Raw genomic sequence first — 22,982 nt, 5'->3', positions numbered from 1 at the left:
GGAGCGAGAACCGGGATCGCCTTGTCCCCTGCCTGCGAGAATCACCCCGTGGCCTTGACCCCCAAGGCCCACCTCACCTCATGGCCCGCTGTCTGTGCTCACACACAAGCACCGTCAACGCGTCGGCGAGGACTCCTGCGTGAGCAACCCCGCGTGGCTATGTTCTCAAGGCCCTCCCTGGTGGCAGTGATGGTTTTCTGGACTCTTCTTCTAGGTGGGGTGGTACCGAGCAGCACTTGACGAAACCCCCCAGGAGCCCGGGGCAGAGGGGACAACCCTGCCAGAACTTCACTGCGGGACTCCGGACGCCAGGTGAACACTGCCCAGGTGCTAGATGTGGGGTGCAAGTCTGCAGTCCCGGCCCCTGAGATCCCGACTGACTGAGAGGGGAGGAGCCGGCGTTCACGGCCAGCCCCGGCTCACGGTGAGACCGGCCGCACCCCGCGGCAGCAGCTCCACCCTGAGACGCGGGTGTCGTGCCCCCGCGGGGGCCAGGCGAGATCTCTCCCAGAGCGCCCTGCTCTCCACCGAGTATCAAGAGATACAAGAAACACTTTCCCCAAAAAGCAACAGCCGCCTGTGACAAAAATGCTGAGCAGGTGGCAACGGAAAGGGAACTTGCTCCCCCAACAGACCGCGGCCACGGAGGAGCCCTGTCGCCCATCCGCCGGCGACGTGAACGTGGCCAGACCCACAGCCACGCCGTCTGTGCTCAGCCTCTGCGTCAGATTGCAGCAGAGTCAGGCGCTGAGCCAAACAAGCGAGGGAAACAAGCGAGCTTCCCACTCGTGACGGACGGGAAAGAAAAGACGCCGCCTCCTGCGCAGCGCGTTCTTTTAGCCACTCACAAAGCCCGCCCAGCTAGAGGAGAACCGGGATGGCAGCGGGAGGCGAGGCCTGCCTAGAAACCCGCCACCTCAAATGCCCACGGAACGCTTTTGAGGGAACGGCACGCTCTCGCTTTAGAACCCACCACGGGCGGGAGAGACGCGGTCTGCGGCCGGGTAGGCCGCCCAGCGCGCTCAGGACAGCAGTTCCCCAGGGCGGCGGCGCTCCCCAGACAGACCTGCTCAGAAAGGCTCAGAAATCAACACTGCTCAGGAATGTCGGTGCGACCACACAGGACCCAACCAGGCGAACAAGGAGGGTGGAGGGGCGCAGCCCAGCGTGAATACTTCATCCCTTCTTGGGTACCCAGGCCCCGAGGGCACCCAGTCCCTGTGAGCACCCAGGCCCCGAGGGCACCTGGGCCCCGAGGGACCACACCCAGGCCCCTCGGGTACCACGTGCCCGTGGAGCCCCACCCAGAGCCCGGGGCGGAGCGCTGGCTCCCGTTTCCCCCGGGCCCCTGGCCTTTTGCCCCCGGCTTGTGTCCGTGGGACCTCCGGCCTCGCCCTCCTGAAGCTCTGCACCTCGCACGGGCAGGAAGCAGCAGTCAAGCACTGGAAAAGCAAAATGCACGCGCAGTTTGGCCAAAGCCTGGGTTTACTACTGGAAACGCGGTGGGCGGGGCCTGCCGGCTCCAGCAGCCACAGAGCCGGAACAAATCCCAGTGCACCTGCCAGCCGGAGAAGCAAACAGCAGGACCGCCACGGCCCAGCCCCCACCCCAGCCCCCCACCCCAGGACAGCCACAGGGCCCAGAGGGGTGCCCTCATTCCCGCTAGCAGCAAGGTGGGGGGGGGCGCACAGAGGAGCCGGGGCAGGGAGAGGCTGGGGCAGGGGGAGGCCAGGGGGGGCAGGGAAAGGCTGGGGCAGCGGCAGGCTTGCAGGACAGCCCTAGGAAGCCAGGGACTTAGGACCCCAGGATAGGGACCCAGAGGGCAGTGGGGGAGATGGAGGGAGTGGAGGGTGCTGGGCCCCGAGTTACAGGGAAGCGGCCACAGAGCCAGGAGGAAGGGGCTGGGAGCAGAAGGCAGCCTCTCTCTCCCTCTCTCTGCTTCCGTGTGTCTCTGCCTCAGTTTCTCCCTCTCCTCCCCTCCTCCGTCTCTCTCCCCCTCTCTCCGTCTTGCCTGTCTGTCTCTGTTTCTGTTCCTCCCTCTCCCCACCCCCCCACAACTGTCAGAGGATACTGTCTGTGCATTTCTTTTTTTTTAAAGTTTTTATTATAAAACTGATGTACAGAGAGGTTACAGTTTCACACGTTAGGCATTGGATACATTTCTTGTACTGTTTGTTACCTTGTCCCTCATACCCTCCTCCCCCCTACCCCTGTCCCCCCCCCCCCCCGAGGTGTTCAGTTCACTTACACCAAACAGTTTTGCAAGTATTGCTTTTGTTGTTGTTTCTCGTATTTTACCCTTTGTCTCTCAATTTTGGTATTCCCTTTGAATTTCCTAATTCTAATACCAGTACACACTGTTTCCCATACACTCAGATAAGATTACAGAGATAGTGTAGATACAATCACAAGAAGGTGATACACGAACATCATCAATAGCAGAAACTACAGATACAGATGGGATGTTGAAGGTAGTTACAACTCTGATATAACAATCATTTTCATAACATGGAGTTCATTTCACTTAGCATCATCTTATGTGTTCATAAGGGTATAGCTATTGGGCTCTTGTGATCCTCTGCTGTGACTTGCCTAAATGGCCCACGGTTCTCGATAATCCTGAATCCTTGGTGAAACAGGAAGTGCGGCTCGTTGTTGCCGTAATGGCCTAAACTGGAGACGTTTTCTTCACCGCCTTCTGCCGCAAGCCCGAGCTCCTCACCCAGGCGGAAGCCAGGGCCGGGCGCCGGTGACCCTCGGGGGCGTTCCCACGGCCCGCGGCCTCCGCGTGCGAGGCTGGGCGCGGCGCCCGCTCGGAGCTGGTTTTCCACGCACGCAGGACTGGGCGACCATGTTGCCATGAGCCCAGCTCCTGAGAGAGGACGCGCGGCCTGGGACGCCCGGCGTGGGCGTCCACGTGGCCCCGGCCAGGCCAGCGCGGGGCCAGGCCAGGCGCCTCCCTGTGCTCAGGCCCTCCGGCCCTGTCCCTCCCGCCCCAGGCACCGGGAAGGGGCCACGGGGGGCTGGTCAGTGCCCACGGCCGGGCTGGCAGAGGGGGCGCGGCTCCCAGCAGGGAAGGGGCCACGGGGGGCTGGTCAGTGCCCACGGCCGGGCTGGCAGAGGGGGCGCGGCTCCCAGCAGGGAAGGGCTGCTGAGGCTCCCTGGGAGGAGGCCGCCAGTCATGCCACTGAGGGTGCACACGCCCCTCTGTGCGTCTGTGAGACACCCCAGCCACCCCCCCGACGGTGCACAGGCCCCCAGAGGTGGCCTCCCTGCAGTCCCCAGCTAGCACACGGGCCTCCGCTACGCGCAATCCCCAAGTCCCTCCTCGCTGCTCAGTGACACAGATTAGAAGCCACATTGTTCTGCACCAAAGCCCCGGGAGCTGCGGGCTTTCGTGCCCGCGCCGACCCCGGGAAGGCGGGCCCCGCTGTGCCCAGGCCCCGGGGGTCTCCTCGGAGCAGCTGCGCACGCTGCAGCGTGGGGTCTGCAGAGACAGACAGACGGGGGGAGCCCCCAGCCCCGAGCCGGGCTCCAGGACCCCAGACACCCGCCCGGCACGGGTCAGGAGCCGCCCGGCCCCTCCCCAAAAAGGAAAGCAAATCAGGAAGACCCAGCGGAGGCCCATTTGGCAAGGCTCCCGGCTCGCCGCGGAGGAAGATAATTTGCTACATAAATAATGAATTAGCTGTGTGTCGACGTGGAATTCGTTCTTGGAGTGGTTGGCACAGGAGTGTGTGGCGGGGTCACCGCGGGCTGTCAACTCCCAGAGACGCCACGCAGATCCGTTTAAGGTTCCCATCCTTGCCCGCCCTCCGCGGGGCGTCAGAGCCCGTTCGGACGTGACGGTGGCCCTCTCCGGTCGCCGGGGCGCGGGGGCTCCGGCCACCTCCGCTGGCTCTGCGGCGCGGTGCTCCTCGCTGGGGCTTCGGGGGTTCAAAGCCACCCACGTCCGGAGCTCCCTGCTCTCTCGACTAAAAGCATCTGCTGGGACAGGCGAGCAGGGGCTCAGAGGACAGTGGAGAGTGGCGGAGCCCGTCCAAAGGAGCCTAAAGGGGGCTTGGCCTGGCGGAGGCTCCCTCAGCCGGCCCAGGGTGCCGTCTGTCTGTCAGCCTGGCAGAGGAGCCCACCGAGGCAGAACAGGGAGCAGGACACTCTCAGAGGCACCGGGCTGCGGAGGGTGCTTCTCGAAGCCCAGGGGGTCGCCGACGGGACACTGGGCGGCAGGCAGAGGGGCAGAACTTGACCTTCCTCCCAGTCCAGGGAGAGCAAGTCCGGTGCTGCAGGGGCTGGGTGAACCCCCCCCCCCCCCGCCAGGTCTGCCCCGGCCAGGAAAATCCCCAGCCCTGGGCGGGGAGGTGCGCTCAGGCCCCAGCCTGCCGATGGCTGCGTGCCCCTGGACAGAGCCCCGGAGCCGCGCCGCGCTCCGAGCCCCGCAGCTGCGCCCCGCGTCTGGGAAGGCTGCCTCGCGCCCGTGGCCGCCCCTCGCTGGAGCCGTCCACCCCCTCGGCCGCTCCCCGGGCTCGGGGCGCCCGGCACGGCCCCTCTCCGGCACGCGGGGGCTGTGAGTTCCGCCCCGATGGCTGCCAGGCGGCCCTGCGCGCCCCTCCGGCCCCTCGCGGGCAGGCCCCTCTTCAGACGTGAGCACGGCTGGCTCGGCCCTGCGTCCGCGGAGGGGCCCGTCACTCCCCTCCGATCTCGGGGCGTGGCGTCTCGGTGCCCCTCACCCCACCCCCCCCGGGGACCCCAGGCCCGGATGTGCGTCCGGGAACACGCACCGCCCTGCACGCGGGGTGAGCTCTGACACCCACCACCTCCTTTCCAACCCAGAACAAGCCAGGCGCCTGCCTGAAGGCAGCTTTAGCAGTGAGGGTCACGCTGTCATCCTGGCTACTCGGGGCTGAGAGCTGAGGACCATGGTTCAAAGCCAGCCCAGGCCGGAAAGTCTATGAAACTCCTAGCTCCGATTAGCCACCAGAAAACCAGAAGCGGTGCTGTGGCTCTAAGTGGCAGAGTGGTGGCCGTGAGCAAAAGAGCTCAGGGAGGGCGCCCAGGCCCTGAGTTCAAGCCCCACCACCACCAGCCACAACAACAAAAGAGTGAAGTGTATTGTTATTGTTGCCATCGCTATTCGCGTTGCTGCTGCGGCGAAAAGGGTAAAATCTGTGTTGCTGCCTTCACGACTTTTGCGGCCATCATGGATGCCTCGCGTGAAGTTTGGGGGGATCGCGTAAAAAGGAAAACTTGGGAAGAATAGTGTGTGACCGTGTCCAAGCCGTGCTTCCTTTCCACAGCGCCCAGGCCACGCGTGAGGGGCTGAGGAGACCCCCAGGGCCGGGGTGCTCGCGGTCCCCAAAGCCGGCCCTCCTTCTGCCCCCACGGGCTCCTTCCCGCCCCACCCCACCCCGGGGGTCCGCCCACCCGGCCCTGGCCGCCTCGCCCGGCCGCTCAGACTCCACCGCAGACGGAGCTCCGCGCCACACAGGGCCCACGGGCCCCACGTGCGGACAGAGCCCCCCCCCCACACCCCCCACCCCCGCCGTGGGCCCTCCTGCCGGACACGGGCGGGCTTGGACTCGGGGTGTGTGAGCCCGGCTCCTCGCGGGGACGTGGGGGGACGTGGGATGGACGAGCGACGCGCGGAGTGAGGACCGGCGAGACGGGCTCTGCGGCCCGCCATCCGCCCGCCATCCGCCCGCCATCCGCCCCCCATCCGCCCCCATCCGCCCCCCGTCCGCCCGCCATCCGCCCGCCGTCCGCCCCCATCCGCCCGCCATCCGCCCGCCATCCGCCCGCCATCCGCCCGCCATCCGCCCCCCATCCGCCCCCATCCGCCCCCCGTCCGCCCGCCATCCGCCCCCATCCGCCCGCCATCCGCCCGCCATCCGCCCGCCGCGCCCAGGCTTCCCGAGGCCGCGGCGCCCCGGCCACCGTCACCGGGCAGCGCGCTAGTGAACGTCGCCGTGGTGCCGGCGGGGGAGGCCCGCCCACCCAAGAGGCACCCGCGTGCCGGTGCCGTGCTATCGGCCCCGGAGCCCCCCTGCCCGGGCCCCGCCAAGGAAGCGGCCGCCCGGCACACAGCGCCTCCTACCCCGTGACGTTTAAAGAAATGCCTGTTCTGCTACTCATCCGCTCAGTCTCACTTCTACACTTAACTTCTAACACTCCAAATCCGCCGGACTGTGTCTGGTTTCCAGCCCGGCAGATTCTGCCAATCAATCTGCAAGCACCGTCTTGTCAAAACCCTCCTGAAATCCTTTGCTCTGCCTACTTTTTGCCAGTTTTCTCTGCTCCGTTTCAGATCAGCAGGGGCACATCAGCTGTGAAATTAGTTTGCACACTTTGGCACGCACGCACACACACACACCACAAGGGGCCGGGAGACAGGGACCCGACACCCCGGTGACCCGGGGGGGGGGTGCGCCCCCGCCTCCCGCCCTGGACCCCTTTCCACACGCGCACGCGGGATGGAGATTCTCCCACAATCGCTTCCACACAAAGGTGACTCTGGTGGGGACGTTTTCAGCGAGCCCGATTCTTCCGCTTTGCTGTTGCACAAGACTGAAAAAGGACACGACGCGGGAACAGGAGCGGAAGGAAATACTTGCACTCGGAGAACTTGGAGGTCTTCCATGAAGTTGCTCCCGAGGGCCTGGACGCCACCGGAAACAGCACCGACGACTTACGATGGTCACGTCAGCCTCCCCAGGGGACAGACAGGATCCTCGCCCTTGACGGTGCCTCTCACCCTGGGCCGTCTCCCACCACCCAGGACAATGGCCTGTCACCCACACCCAGCCCCCCCCCCCACCCCTGGGCCCTCAGCACGACGCCTCCGTGAGCACCGCACAGACACCACCCTGCCTCCCACTGATCCCAGATCTTACCCTGGGTTCAAGCCCAGCAGGCCCAGGCCAGGGAGCCCTGGATGGTTTGGGTCCCGTCACCCTTAGGTGCACAGAGATGCACACCGTTCCCCTACGACCGGGCACGGGTCTCACGCAGGGCGTGGGAAGCCAGGAGGGCGTCTCTGTCACCGGCTAACACGCAGAGCCCGTGCCGGCCCGCACCTCTGGTCACCGCGCCGGGAGCCCCCGGGCACCCGACCAACGGGAAAGCCGGGGGCAGCACTTCAGAAGAGGTGCTCCACATTCCCACGAAACGCAAACGTCGGAGCCTGAAGCCTCGAGAGAACGAGGCTTCGTCCTCACTGAATGACTGTTCAAAGAAATGTCATTTGTTTGTTAAAAGCGTGAACTCTCTCTGGGCAAGAATCATGGGGACTCAAATACCCACTGTGTTCATTGAATCGTCCGCAGTGATCGGACACTGGTTTTTGTGTGCTCTGCCTTCCCCTGTTCACGGAGCTCCGTTCTTAGCAGCTCCACGGGAGAGCGATACGCCGCAACTCGGAAACACGAGGCCCGGGTTTCGATTTCAGCCGTGCTCCCTGGCACTGAGACCGTTCCTGCCTGCCTTCCGGAGGCCCGCCCCGTCCTCCTGGGTCTGGGGGTCCTCCCGGTACCCCATCCTCCGACGAGCAGCACCCTGAAGAACACCGGGGGAACTTCTCCCCACACCCTCGCTCCCCTTACCGGTGACTGCTCAAGTCCTGACGAAGACACGGAATGGCGGGGCCGCTTCCAAGAGCGAGCATGCCCTCTGCTCCCTCACGCCGCTCGAGGAGCTACCGCGCTCGCTGGGTACCGGGGCTCGTGCCTGTCGTCCTAGCTACTTAGGAGGATCCAGGTTTGAAGCTAGCCGGGGCAGGAATGCCCCTGAGACTCCCCAAAAGGGGGCTTGACCAGCAAATAAGCCAGACTGGAGGCGTGGTTCAAGAGGCGGAACGCCAGCCAGAAGCAAGAAAGCCAAGCAAGCGTGCGAGGCCCTGAGGTCAAGCCCCGAAGCTGGCACCAAGAAATCGTGTGGAAGCAGGTCCTATAACCACGTATGATTTTAGCACTTTGGTAATTGTCTTTGAGTGTGTGCAAACTACGCCCATGTGCACAGGAGTTCATCTGCACAGACGAGCGGGGCTGACCTGCAGTGACAGCATCACCAACGAATCCTGTCTGGTTTGTGTCTAGCTGTGTCCTTGGTGTAAATACTTGATCTGCCTAAGTAGAAGGCGAAATTGCTCGGGCTCTGAGGCTTTCATATGAGAACCATCTTCTTGTGAATTTTTTTTTTACCTTGATGCCATATATAGACACACAAATATTAGTTCCACGCTTTAAGTGTGACCAGTGGCCAGTCTGAGGAGTGTTTCTTATTTGCAGGCGCGGCCCCCGTACCAGCAGCAGCTCGTTTTAATAGACATCGCACATTAAAAAGGGGAGGATTGTTAAGTCACGATCCAGCCCAGAGCCACGGGGCACAATATGTTCGGTGGGTCAAAAGCACACGTCCTAGAGGAATGGGCGAGCTGGAACAGCGTCTTTGTTATTAATCCGGAAATTGCATTTTTAGAGCTGATATTGTCGACTACCTAAGTCCCTGTTTTCTCCCTGGTGGAAATATTTTCCTCTGAAAACCACACAAACTTCCCTTTGTTCCCTGTGAGGCGGACGCCGCCCGGCCTGCTCCGGCCTGCTCGGCTGTGAGGGCCCTGCGGCCCGTGGCTGGCCCCCCTCCCTCCCTCCCCTCGGGGTTGCTGGGCCCTGTCCTCGGGGCAGCCCGCCCAGAGAGGCCAGCGCAGATGTCCTGTGGCCACAGTGCAGCAAACCTGGATTCCAGTGGTGGCTCAAGCTGCGAGCTTCACGGCTCAGCCAGTCGTGAGCCGTGGGTCCGACCCGGTGTCCACAGGGCAGGACACGAACGCTAGCCCCACGGAACTCCACCAGACAGGGGCACACTCAGCTTGCCCTCCCCAGACAGCCACCTGACCTCCGCACGGTCTCACCTGACCTCCGCGCACTCCCCACCTTTGCTGGTGCACACACACACGCCCTCTCCTCGGTCTGTCCCCAACGTCCATCCCCAATGGCCGGTGGCTCACCGTGTCAAAGGAAATCACGGAGACACGACCACACCGCCACTTGCAAATCTTCATTGTGTTCACTCGGTTGTAATTGGCTTTTAGTCTTTGATTAGCGGTTACGCTTTCCGTGAACACCCTTTCACACAGGAAAGACCCGCAGACCCCTGGCGGCGGCCGGTGAGGCAGGCGGCTGACGTGGCCCGGCCGGGTGGCGTGGCCCGGCGACGGACTGCAGAGGAGCAGGCGGTGCGATGGAACAGAGAAGGCCAAGGGCACGTCGCCGTACTTGGTCGAAGGCTCTGAAAAGATGAAGGAACGTGAGAAGGTCTTCCCTTGAAGTAGAACGGGGAATACGTGACCTGGGGAACCACAGGGAATAGGAAGAAAATGCGACGCTAAGCGGAAGGGTTCTAATCGACCAACATCATCTCCGTGCAGCCCAGGAGAGTCACAAAGAGGAGGAAAGTTTATGGCGCGTCAGCGTGAATCCGGGGCGAGATCCTGGAGCTAACCTCTGTTTAGTCCTCCCACCCAGGACAGGGGTTCTCGACTCCTGGTTTGTGAGTTCCCTTGGTCCCCAGCGGGTCCTGGGGCTCTGGGGCCGACTCCTCCACCCCCAACCCCTCCATCCGGAAGCCTGGATGCCTCACCCACCAAGACCTTCAGGAATCTGCAGGGAGTGGAAGCCACGGTCTTGTGCAGCTTTGACGAGCTCTCGGCAGGACCCGCAAATTCAGACCCCGAGGGAAAGGAAGTCCGGTGGGCCGTGCTCCACGTGCCAGCTCGTGAGTCTCTAAACCAAGAAACTTCTGCAGCCATCTCTCCATCCTCAAAACACCCATTGCAGCAACTCCACTTCCTTGTTTTATCCAGTGTGTCCATAATAGTGATTTTCTACACTGTTCTAACGTACTGGTTAAAAAGCTTAAATTTGCAAATAAAATTCCACCTTACTTACAGTATAGAATATATATAGCGGCTGGGCACTGGGGGCTCAGGCCTGTAGTCCTAGTATCTCAGGAGGCTGAGATCTGAGGATCACAGTTCAAATCCAGCCCAGGCAGGAAAGTTCATCAGACTCTTTATCTCCAATGAGCCACCAGAAAACAGGAAGTGGCTCTGTGGCTCAAAGCGGTAGAGCGCCAGCCTTGAGCTGAAGAGCTCAGGGACAGCACCCGGGCCCAGAGTTCAAGCCCCATGACCTACAAAAAGAAAAGAAAGAGAGAGAGAGAGAAAAATCTATGTTTTCTTCAAACTTGCAAACAAAATCCTACTAAAAACCCACAGCCCGTCGGGCTGAGGGCGCTGGCTTGGAGCTGCAATGCTGGACATCTGGATCTGTGTCTGGGTTTAAAGCAAGCCAGGAGGAAGAGTTGTGGAGACGCTGCCCATCCACCGAGCGGGGCTCACGGGACAGCACGGCCATCCCGGGGCCTCAGGGAGCGGAGACAGAAGAGCCGCGGGCCAGGCCACCCCGGAGAGAAACACGCACGCGCTGGGAACACGGCGCCTGTGGCAGAGCCCCTGCCTCGTAGGCGTGGAGCCCTGCGTTTAAGCCTTCGTCGTGAAAATAAAGGAAAAAAGAAAAGACACGCCCCATCCGCCGCTGTGCGTGCGTCCCTGCGGGGCGCGCACCGCGGGCGGAGCCGGAGTCACCGAGGACGCGGCCAGGGAGAGGCGGCAGAGCGGCCGGTTCCCGTGTCGGTGGCCGCTGAGCCTGGCCCTAGCTGACCTTCCTTCTGGTGGCATCACGGCCCCCCAACTGCTGGGGTCCCCACATCTCCGTGTTACAGACACCGTCACCTTCCAGACGGCTCCTGGGTCTGAGCACCGCAAGACCCACCTGGGGGGGGGGGGGAGGGGAGAGCAAGGGGGAGGGGGAGAATCCCTGCCCGGCCAGTCCTTCCTGGAAGATGGCGTCTCCAGGGTGGAAGCCAAGATGAGGACCTGTGCTCCCGTGCTCCTCCAGTCCCAAGGCACGAGCGGTGCTCCCGTGCCCCCCTTCCCAAGGCTCAGTGCTCCCGTGCCCCCCTTCCCAAGGCACAGTGCTCCCGTGCCCCCCTTCCCAAGGCTCACCGCTCCCGTGCCCCCTCCCCAAGGCTCACGTCACGTCAGTGCACCGCGAAGCGCTCCCCAGCCTCAGCGACGGCCAGGGGAGCTCAGTCCTCCAGGATCGCCCCCAGCTCGCTGGCGTGCGTGCGATCAACGGCACCGGGCGGCTCCGCGCTCTCCACACAAGCAGCGCCTCGTTAAAATGAGGTTTGGCAGAATCTTGGCGGAGGACGAGGCCCGTTCTCCCGAGCTAGAGAAACATCCATGCGTACGATCCCATTTCCTATAATGCACTTATGCGGAACAGACATGCTCAGAATTAGTGCCGAAATTCCGATGAAACTTAAAAAAACAACGGACCCGGTTCTTCGCATGCGTCTCCTCCTTTATTGAATCGAGAGTGCGAGGGGGGGTACTTACTTTGCTTTCCTTCGCTTTCCCACCGTATCTAACGCGCTCTTGGCGACCCGTGAGTAGTTTAAGGACGAGCAGAGGCCGAGGCTGGCGGTGCAGGTCTGTCGCCCCGCTGCGTGGGAGGGAGCGGTCGGGTCGGTCGCAGTCCGCGGGCCCGGTGTCGGCTAAAAGCCAGCAAGACCCCGGTCTGGCGCAGAGCCGTCGTCCCAGCGGCACCCTGGACGCGGGAAGGAGGACTGGCCTCCGGGCGAAGCGTGGCCAGCCCCCCCTCGGCCCCCTCGGCCCGGAGCTCCCCGCCCGGCAAGCCCCATCTGCTCTCTGCCTGAAGGGATTTGCCTCTCCCGGGCACTGCCGTAAGGGAGCCCTGTGGTGTGGCCCTGTGTGGGCAGCTCCAAGGCCATCCTGTCCCAGCAGCTACCCGTGCTTCATCCCTTTTTAATAGCTAAATACTATTCCACTGCGTGCATGCGTCCCATTTGCTAGCCGTGTTCCTACGGATGGGCATCTGGCTTCCCTCCGGCTTTGAGTGTGGCGCATCTCTCTGCTTCCTGTGCAAGCTTAAGTGCAAAAAGTTCACTTTCAGTTCCTTTGGACACACACTTAAAAGTGGAATCACCGAGTCGCACGGTAAGTCGCTCAGCCGTGGGAGGAACTGCCCAACCATCTCCCCCAGAGACTGCACGGCTATACACTCCAACCACACCCGAGCGTGCAAGGTCAACACTCACTAGTGCGCGTGCCCTGTCGCACGGGGGCTCGGCAAGCGGCTCAGGCGGCAGAGCGCCTGCCCAGCAAGCACCAGGGCCCGGGATCAAACTCCAGCGTGCCAAGGAAAAGCCTCTGGTTCTCATTGTCATGGTGGTGGGAAACGTGCTGGGGGCGGGGGGTCTCCTCGAGGGGACCCCTGCACCCCATCTCGCGTGCGACGGTGGTCCCGGACATATCCGCATGTCTCCGCGATTGTCGCGTCCCCTTTGGAGATACATCCACGGAGGTTTTTTGGCACACGACCCTCACGAGGTAAATCACCGACGGGTGTTTTCCCCGCGCTACGGAGCCGCGGCCTCACTTTCTCCACAGGCGCCCGGCCCCCGCCCGAGGGCTGAGCCCCGACGACGCTCACACGCTCGCCTGTGTTTTCAGTGCCACGTTTAGAAAGTTGCCAACTAACAGAAGGTCGTGAAAACACACTTGTATCTCGAGGCGTCGATCCGTGCCTGTTTTATCTGTTCACGCACAGGGAGGTCGCGGTCCGGTTAACCCTTGCACGCCAGTGCTGGACGGTCTCCGTCCCTTACAGAGAGTCCCGGCTTCGTCAGCCACGAGGAAACCCCCATGCTTCGTTAGCAGAATCTGGAGACCGTCCTGCTGAGCGAGAGGAGCCCCAAAAGCCACGGACCCGCCTCCTCGGTCACGGCGCCACGGGACACGGGGCGGGAAGCGAGTGTCACTGTGGGCTGGCGGGGGGGGGGGGTGCTGAGGGGTGAGGGTTCGAGGGCGCGCACGTGTGTGTGCGCGTGCGTATGTGTGTGTATGTGTGTGCGTGTGTGCTCGTGTGTGGGTGTGCGTGGGTGTGGATGGACGGGGCTGTCCGCGCTCGTTCTCGGGGCGTCCTCCCTCCCTGTCCTGCTCCGTCAACGCTGACCATGGATAGACGGGGCTGTCCGCGCTCGTTCTCCTGTTTCGGGGGGCCCCCCGGGGCAGAGCCGCAAGCTGGTGGCCCTGGAACACGGGGGGGGGGGCCTCACCCAGGCCTCGTGCCCGCGGTGGTCTCTGGGGATGACCCTGCCGGCGGGAGGCTCCAGAAGGGCCTGCCAAGCGCACGCCAGCCGGCCCGGGGGGGGAGCAGGTGCTGGCCTCACACGAATGCTCACACTCGAGTCGCACACACCCTTACCTCTCACATGCACACTCATGATTCACACTCACGCTCACACGCTCACTCACACACACACGCTCACCCCTCACATACACACTCACATTCATACTCACGCTCACCTAGACGCACACACGCTCACGTTCACTCACACACACGCTCACCCCTCACATACACACTCACATTCATACTCACGCTCACCTAGACGCACACACGCTCACGTTCGCACTCCCGCACACTAACACACATACACCACCCATTCGCATACTCAGTCACATACGCTTTCACACACTCACAAGTTTACACGGTCACATGCACTCACACGCATACATACGTGTTCACCCGCACTCAGGTCCACACTCACACGTGCATTCACATGCTCCGACACAGCCACACACGCACACGCACAGGCACACATCCACGCGCATTCACCTGCTCACGTGTACCTACGCACACGTGCACACGCCCCCCCCCACACGCTGCGGCGTGGACGCGGGGAGCTGGTGAACCGTTCACGCGCGGCCGGCTGGCTCGGGCGGCGGTCCTGGGTGCGAGAGGAGGCGCTGCTCGCTCCCAGCTCGCAGCCCGGCCCCCCCAGGCTCCGCCCCTCGTCCTCCACGGGCCGTGTCCCCAGACCCCGGGAGACCCCGGCCCCGCTCCGACGCCGTCGGGCCCACCCCCCCCCCCCCGCCCCGGGCCCTGGCGTCCTTGTGAAAGTGATGAGCAAGGGCCACGCGGTGGCAGCAGGAGGCGGCACTGTGAGCAGAAAGGCCTCGGTCGGGAGACGGTAAGACCTTGCCAGCTTCCCACGGCTGGCCCTCGACACTGTACGTATTCATTTGTTTACCTGTTTGTCTGAAACGGGACTTGAACTCGGTGCCTGACACTCTGGCTCTTGGGCTCGCACTCGTGCTTCCGGCGTCTCAGATCTTGCTACCTCTGGTGCACGTAAACGTTCGCAAAGACACAGCATTGTTGAAAAAGACGGTTACCGGACGAAAGGGCAGAGCCACCCGTGGAAGAACGAGGCCCGTGGAGCGGCCGGGCTGCAGCAGCCCCGGGAGGCGCCCAGCGCGGGGTCGCTGCTCTTCCGGTGGGATGTTTTCTTAGAAGCCAAAGGACACCGATTCAGTGTTGCGCAGTGTCTGACAGAGGAGACACCACGATAATTTCCTTCTCTTTCCAGAATTCTCTGGGGATACTGTGAAGTTAATTACAAACCTAATTTTGAAGATGACATAACCTGGGGCTGGGGATATGGCCTAGTGGCAAGAGTGCCTGCCTCCTATACATGAGGCCCTGGGTTCGATTCCCCAGCACCCCATATACAGAAAACGGCCAGAAGGGGCGCTGTGGCTCAAGTGGCAGAGTGCTAGCCTTGAGCAAAAAGAAGCCAGGGACAGTGCTCAGCCCTGAGTCCAAGCCCCAGGACTGGCCAAAAAAAAAAGAAAATGACATCACCTCAGTCTTGCATGCTCCTCGTGCCAAGCACCGGGGCGCCAGTCTCCTCAGGCTGCAGCTACAGGTGTGCAAGTCACAACTAAACAGTGTGCAAGCCACAGCCACAGCACACCTCCCCCCCCCCCCCCCGCCTCCTCTGGCCTCGCCTCCTGGCTGTTGAATCGCACTGCCTCTGCCAAGCCGTTTCTCAAACCCCGCGCGACCCCTGGCAGCTCCCGGACGAAGCGCGATGGAGCGGATGGGCGGAGGTGAGTCACCGGCTCCTGGGCACAGAGACGCCCGGCAGGCAGACCCACACGGCTGCGCCCCGGGTCAGCCACGGAGAGGGCAGGACGGGGGGGGGGGTGCCGTCCAGCAGGCGGGCAGGGCCCTCCCCGCAGGAGACAGGACGAGGGGGAGGGGACCCCTGAGCCCCGGCAGCCCACGGGGCCCCGTCCCGCCGCAGGGCCTGCCCGACCTCCCCCTCGGCGGGGAGACGGAAGCCCACCGCCCCAGCCCAGTCCCCGGCCCCTGGCTCTGCGCCGGGCTACGGTCCACACGCGGAGGACGAATGAGGGTGGAGCCGCTCGACACAGCACGGAACCATCCCCGCAGCCGAGGAACAGCGCTGCCAGGCGGGAGCCCACCACGCCCCGGCCACCCGAGAGGGCCATTTCATCCGGAGCGCTCTGCGGCTTCGGCCGGACTGCAGGAGCCCGAGCCTTGCGTGGGGGTGGGGGCGCCCGGCTTCGGCGGGGAGCCATCTGCGTCTTTATAACGTCTTCCGCAGGCCACGCACATTCTCAGCTTCGAGCTGCGCCTGCCAAACCCTGAACCCACGGCCCCGGGTGCCGAGGCCAGGCTGGCTCCCTGTGCCCTGCGTGACGGCGCGCCTCACACAGCCGCCTTCCCAGGCCTGCCGTGGTCAGTCTGGGGCGCGGGGGGCTCTGCCGTGAGGCTTGGTGTGCACACCTGGTGTGCACGCCAGTGCACGGCTTCTCTACGTGGGACGTTCAGCACTGCTGCGTAAGGCTTCCAGAGCTGGGGGGGGGGGCCGGGGCGTGGAGTTCCGCTCCTCGTCGCTGAGCGACTCCCAGCTGGAGGTTATCAGGCCGTGGCCGGTTCCAAATCAAATTCCACCCCATTCCGTTGTCGACGTCCGTCAAACCTCTCATCAAATGTCTCCGTTAGTTTCCCACGGTCACCCGCGTGTTCAAGTGCACGGAGGCTTCGTCCTTCCAGAGCGGGGGACGCACCGTGGCCCTTTCCACAGCCTCGGTGTGGCTTCGAACGCTTCCTGTGCGGAGCCAGGTTGCTGAGAAGCCGGTTGGGCCGGCGGGTTGACGCTCACTCTGGGAAGTACTCGGCGATGTCCACCACAAACGCCACATCACACAGCCACACGCCGCACTGTGCTTCCTGACCGGGGTTCCTCCTTCTCCACGACCTGCTTGACCTCATCCTGGAGTTCCTAAACCTCACGAGCACAGTCCTGCACGGCCACAAAACCACGCAGTGAGAAACAAGGTCACCGTGCTCAGAGTCAAGGTCACTCAGGAACTCCTTGAACTGGACACTGTTAAACCAACCCTCTGCTTTTGACAAAACGTATGCATGACGCAATAGTTTGTGTGTGTGTGTGTGTGTGTGTGTGTGTGTGTGCGCGTGCAGCAGCACTGGGGTTTGAACCCAGGGCCTCACGCTCTCCCGTAGTTTTTTCCCTTGAAGCCGGCCCTCCACCACGTGAGCCGCGTCGCCACTTCCATGACACTGCTGTTTACATCACGCTGCGGAGTCACAGCCGCGCACAGACTTTCTTGGTGTCTGATGCAGTGGTGTATCATCAAATCGCTTGGATCAAGACTGAGACAATTCGGTTCTTTCTTGACAAATGCGATGAGCCCTTCTTGTGAGCCAAGCTTGGCCGCAGCCCTCCCTGCATGAAGCCGTCGGCCACCTGTCCTCAAGGGCACAGCCTCAGACAGGGCCGGAGGGCCGTGCGGTCTGTAGAAAAGACCTCGAGGGTCGGTGATATGAACGCTGACTGTGCTCAAAGTCCAAGATCCGGGGTGAGAAACAGCAGTCAGAGCAAATAACCACGTCATGGGCAACACACACTGGGTAGGTAGTAAAAGTTAGTCACAAATGATAATTACAAAAAAAGTGACGTTGGTGCCGACAGTGGACCTTTCCAAGGGAAACGTCTAGACCATCGTTCCTTCCTTGAGGTCAAAGGCAGACCTGCGTGCCTCGCCCGCGGTGTCGTGTTACCAGGCTGGAACGTGGGAAACCCAATACACGGGGAGGCCGGACGCGTCTGTTCACCTCGGTGCCCTTCAGCAGAGCTGAGGGTCCGCCGTGACCGACGGCGCCGGTCAGGGGCTCTGGGAGCCGAGGCCTCCCGCCCTGGCCGGCTCCTCACGACTCCGCCGTGACCGACGGTGCTGGTCAGGGGCTCTGGGAGCCGAGGCCTCCCGCCCTGGCCGGCTCCTCACGACTCCGCCGTGACCGACGGTGCTGGTCAGGGGCTCTGGGAGCCGAGGCCTCCCGCCCTGGCCGGCTCCTCACGACTCCGCCGTGACCGACGGTGCTGGTCAGGGCCGCTCGGGAAAGCTGTAGTGACTGGAGATGACGGGCCACCTCCCTTCCAGCCCAGGCGTTGGGTTGGTCAGCAGATCTCTCCACGAGCCCTCGGTCGGGGCCGAGGTCACTTCCAGGGCCGGAGGCTCCTCCGTGGCCGGCTCTGCGCCGACCTCCCACAAGAAGGGGCCAGCCCGACTGGACGCGTCGTGTCTTCTGCCTGCCGCGAGCAAGCGGGGGGGTGCCGGGGGTCTCCTGCAGTCCTTCGGTGCTTTCCAATGTCGGGGCTAAGTCCGTCGTTCCGGTTCTCTAAGGCCGAAACACGGCTGCTTTCTCCGGTGCTGACACCAGCGCGGCCCGCACCGGGTGAACACGTGTGAGCACGTCCACTCCCCGGCCGAGAGCGTCACGAAGAGCCACCCCGTCCCACCGCGTCCCTCGCTACAGCCTTCCCGAGAGTGCACACTCAAAGGCTACCGGCACCCACTGTCCTCCGAGTCACCCCAACAGGCAGCCAAGGGGAGAAGGGCCCCTGTCCTGCCTGCCTGTCCCGTAACTGGCCATCCTTACCGGTCCCCCCAAATTGGCCTCATGACTGGGATCCACTTTGTGTAAAGTTACATTTCCGTGGGGGAGGGGGGCGTTAATTGTGAGATCTATCCAAGGTTGGGAGGGCCATGCTGATTTCTAGGTCCTGAAATCACCTCCATTCCAGATAGGCGCTCCCCCCGCCTAGAGGGTGCTGACGCTCGGTACTCTCCCCTAGGCTGATTCAGGCTCCGAGCTATAATCACCCGCACTGGGAAATGAGAACAAGAAGACAAAGAGAACAGACAAAGGAAAAGGAAGGAAAGACCGTGAGAGGCCGGGACAGAACGACAAGATCAGCCTCCGTGTCCTGGGTGAATAACGCCCTGTTGCAACGAGAACTAGTCCCCCTCTCTCTGGTCAGACGAGCACCTTCCTTCCCGTCCCGCCTTATCGGGGGTCCCGTGCTCCCGCTCCCCGGGTGTCACCTGTTATCACCCTCCCCCCTCCTTCCCCCCTTCTTTCCGGGACACCACCTGACATCACCGTCATCTCCTTACCTCCCCCAGCCTCACCCGGTCAACCTCAGCCTCTGTCCAGGACCCCGGAAGTCATTTCCATGTGTGGCCAGGGAGTCCCGGGGCTCCTCCGTGTGCCGTCCATGGGGGGGGGGGGGGCCATCGGGAAAGCGTGCCCAGCCCCGGCCCATGCGCACTCACGCCTAGCTTAGTGGCTGGCTGCGGTTCTGAATTGCCAAGGACTTGGCCACAGAGGCCCTCGGCGTTGTTTTCCTCTCGGCCCGTGGACTCCGCCGAGGTCCCGTCCTTGCCGACGGCCTCTCCGGCTGGTCCGCAGACGTGCCTCAGACGTACCCTCCAGTGGGGCGCGGGGGGGGGGCTGGCCTCCACCCCAAGGCTCCGCCGCGGGAGGGGGCGAGCTTCGCCGTGGCCAGCTGAACCCTCTCCCACTTCAGTCGTGTTGGGACACACACTATTTGAGCGTAAATAAAGGATTTTGTAAACAACAAAAATAGAAAACGCTTCCAACATGCGTCTCACTCTGTTTTCGACTTGCAGACAGCACAATTGTATTAGGCCATGGTTTCAGGCTCCCTTTGGTATCCAAATCATACAATTTCCCTAAATTCTTCATCAAATAGCAATTGCCAGATTGTTTTGGTTTTGGAGGGAAAGAATGCCATTGTCTTTATTTAAGGAACCGGGGTCACTTAGCCTGTGGAGCAGAAACGTCAAGAATAAGACTGGCCTTCGAGTTTCCTGCAGCCTTCGCCCTGAGGATGGGGGCAGCAGGAGCGGTGGGGAGAGCCCTCGGGGGGGGGGGGGGGGGGTTGTGGGATGTCGAGTCTCAGCCCCCCGCTCAGGGCGCTCACGGAGCGGGAAGACGCCCCCCGCCCGGGGACTCCGGGGACTCCGGGAATGTCCTCCCGCAGAGAACTCCTCGGGTCCGGGCTCCGCGCGGCTCCCTCTGCGAGAGCAGATGTGCTTCCTGCAAACTGTGCAGGCCGCCCTCCGCAGCCCCCCCTCCCTCGCGGCAAAGACCAGGAAAGGCGGAGGCCGGCCAGCCAACCTCACCTGGAAAGGCGGCTCGGAGCCCCGGCTCCCCCCCCCCCCGCCCCCCCGGCACGCACGGCCCTGGGTGGCTGGGTTCGTGTCTCCGCCCGCTCGGTGCCCGTCACGGCTCAGCCCTTCTCTAAGCCAGAACCACCCAAAAGAAACAGCATCAAGCCACGCGTGCTTCGTTACATTTTCCGTGGTGATACTCAAAAATAAAAAACGCAACAGATGAAGGTAATTTTAATGACGTGTTTCACCTTGACGCGATAGAGTCGAGGCAGCACCGCCTTGCGTGTGATCAGCACTGAAGGACGGCTGGGTTCTCCCTCTCGTGTCTGTGGCCCTGGGTCTCTGGCGAGCCCCGTGGGATCCCGTGGGTGGCCTGCGCTCAGAGCCGGACATTCCACGGCCCCCGGCCACCGGGGACCGCCAGGGCTGCAGTACTCAACCACATAACCCCAACAGGGCTGATATGCCCTGCGTCGTCTTATTTTAAACATCAAAGCAGTATTTCCATTATCTGAAAATGCTTCCCCATCGTGGACCCATGGCTCGTCTTTGCCCTTCACTTGATGAATGTTTGAAAGAGAATAGGCAGTATAGAGGTTCCTCAGGGGACTGCACGTAGAGTTCCCCTGCGACCCAGCGATCCCACGGCTGGGCATTTATCCACAAGCCACGCCACACAAAAGCTGCCAGCACACCCATGCCCCATTGCAGCACTGCTACAGCCAAGGCATGGAATCCACACAGACGCCCCCCCCCCAGTGGATGAGTGGGTCAAGAAAATGTGGTCCGTATACACAAGGGAATTCTTACCCTTCCTGCAGAAAGAATGACACTGCCCCATTCGTAAGGAAATGGAAAGCTCTGGAGAAAATTACATCAAGCAAACTAAGCCAGACGTAGGTTGCAAGGTTTTCCTTGATTTGTAATCATTAGGATGTGCCTATAGACCTAGAAGTAAACCCAATAGGTAGTAAAAGACAAAAAAAAAAAATTCCCTGGCACATGATAAACTAAACAGGACTGTAAACATTCACACGGTGAGGCCAAAGGCGGGTGTTCCCCGGACAGCACCACAAGGGCACAACAGCTCCGTGCATAGCATCATGGGAAATGATGCTTCGCAAAATAAACTCCGAGAAACGGAAACAGGAGCGCTTTCATTTTACTTTCTGTGGGCTTTTTTTATTCCTGTTTTTCCCCTTTTGTGGACGTTGCGGCTCAGAGCGCTCCAGGACCCCCGACATGAGCAAGGCCCAGGCAGAAGCCGTGGAGGAGCCGGGGGCCCCCGGTGAGCACAGGCGGGAGGGAGCAGGAGCCGTCTGTGTGCCCCACCGCGGGAGGCGTGTCCCCCCACGCTGCGCCCAAGGTCCAGGCGTCAGCCAAGTGTCCTCCCGGGACCAGTGGAGGCGGGGCAGGGCTAGGAAAGCAGCACTGGGCGGTCCCGGAGCACCTGCCCGTCGGCTGGGAGGGAGGAGGCCGCCCGACCCCTGCCAAAGGGCGGGGCCCACAACCATGTTCTCCCGGCCGGTGTAAGAGAAAGGTAATGATAGGTTTGCACGTCGCGTCATCGCAGCCTCGAGTGATAACAACTTCATTCCTATAAAATAAAGATGCAGACAATGCCTGCCTTCTTGCCTGTGCTGGGAAAGTGCTGTGCCTGAGAGAGCATCGCCAAGACCCCGGCCTGGGCCCCGACTCCGGGCCCCCTCACGGAGGCAGTGAGACCCGGACACCCGCCCTGGGCTGTGCGGATGGCGGGGTTGGGTCTCGGGGCTCCCGCACAGCACCCCCCCACCCGGGCCTCCTCGCTGGGTCTCGGGGCTCCCGCACACAGCTCCCCCCACCCAGGCCTCCTCGCTGGGTCTCGGGGCTCCCACACACAGCTCCCCCCCCCCCACCTGGGCCTCCTCGCTGGGTCTCGGGGCTCCCGCACAGCACCCCCCCACCCGGGCCTCCTCGCTGGGTCTCGGGGCTCCCGCACACAGCTCCCCCCACCCAGGCCTCCTCGCTGGGTCTCGGGGCTCCCACACACAGCTCCCCCCCCCCACCTGGGCCTCCTCGCTGGGTCTCGGGGCTCCCGCACACAGCTCCCCCCACCCAGGCCTCCTCGCTGGGTCTCGGGGCTCCCGCACACAGCTCCCCCCCACACCCGGGCCTCCTCGCTGGGTCTCGGGGCTCCCGCACACAGCTCCCCCCCCACCCAGGCCTCCTCGCTGGGTCTCGGGGCTCCCGCACACAGCTCCCCCCCCCCACCCGGGCCTCCTCGCTGGGTCTCGGGGCTCCCGCACAGCACCCCCCCACCCGGGCCTCCGCGCTGGGTCTCGGGGCTCCCGCACACAGCTCCCCCCACCCGGGCCTCCTCGCTGGGTCTCGGGGATCCCGTACACAGCTCCCCCCCACCCGGGCCTCCTCACTGGGTCTCGGGGATCCCGCACACAGCTCCCCCCCACACACACATACCCGGGCCTCCTCACTGGGTCTCGGGGCTCCCGCACACAGCTCCCCCCCACACCCGGGCCTCCTCGCTGGGTCTCGGGGCTCCCGCACACAGCTCCCCCCCCCCCCCGGCCTCCTCACTGGCTGTCTTGAGGAGCTACACCTTCCTGAGATTGTGATTCGCAGGCTCCCCCTGGGGCTGAGGCTGATAGACAAAACACTCCGCATTTGGTCAAACTCTCCAAAGTGAATTCTAATTCACCTTCACCTCCTACCTCTATTGCACAGTATTCTAGTTTTCTTTTTCAACCATTTGAAAATAAAGTCCTGGTCTGGCGTCCCCCTCGCAGCTACGCAAGGAGAGGGCAGCGGCCGCCGCCGCCCCGGTGGCCTCTGGGAGACAAAACAGCCTTTCCTGTCAAAGCAAAGGGTCTCCGTCGTCCAACCGGTCACCGTTTTGACCTGACATTTCCTTGATTTTTTTTTTTTATTTTTGTCGGTGGCAGGGCTTGAACTCAGGGCCTGGGTGCTGTCCCTGAGCTTCTTTGTGGTCACGGCTAGCGCTCTGCCACTCGAGCCACGTGCCCCTCCTGGGTTTTGTGTGGTTAACTGGAGATCGGAGCCTCGTGGCTCTCCCCGGCCGGGCTGGCGTGGCACCCGCGGCGCCCAGGCCTCGTGGCTCTGCCGGCCGGGCTGGCGTGGCGCTGCGGGGCCCAGGCCTCGTGGCTCTGCCGGCCGGGCTGGCTGGCGTGGTGCTGCGGTGCCCGGGCCTCGTGGCTCTCCCGGCCGGGCTGGCTTGGCGCTGCGGGGCCCAGGCCTCGTGGCTCTCCCGGCCGGGCTGGCTGGCGCCGCGGGGCCCAGGCCTCAGCCTCCCGAGCAGCTGGGATGACGGGAGGCGGCCTCGGACGCCCAGCCTGCTTCTTCACTTTTAAACCGTGGCTATCGGCTGTGTCGTCTGTAACCGCCAGACATGTCGAGAGCGTGAGTCCTTATTCTTGGGGCTCAAGAGCAGACCGCCCCCTCCCCGCCCCTACTTCCTCCTCCCCCCCTCTCCTCTGGTAGCCATTGTGAATAGAAGAGACTCCGCAGCCCC

The sequence above is a fragment of the Perognathus longimembris genome, chromosome 19 (assembly GCF_023159225.1).
Source record: "Perognathus longimembris pacificus isolate PPM17 chromosome 19, ASM2315922v1, whole genome shotgun sequence".
Classification (NCBI taxonomy): domain Eukaryota; kingdom Metazoa; phylum Chordata; class Mammalia; order Rodentia; family Heteromyidae; genus Perognathus; species Perognathus longimembris.
Note: the sequence above shows the minus strand (reverse complement) of the source record.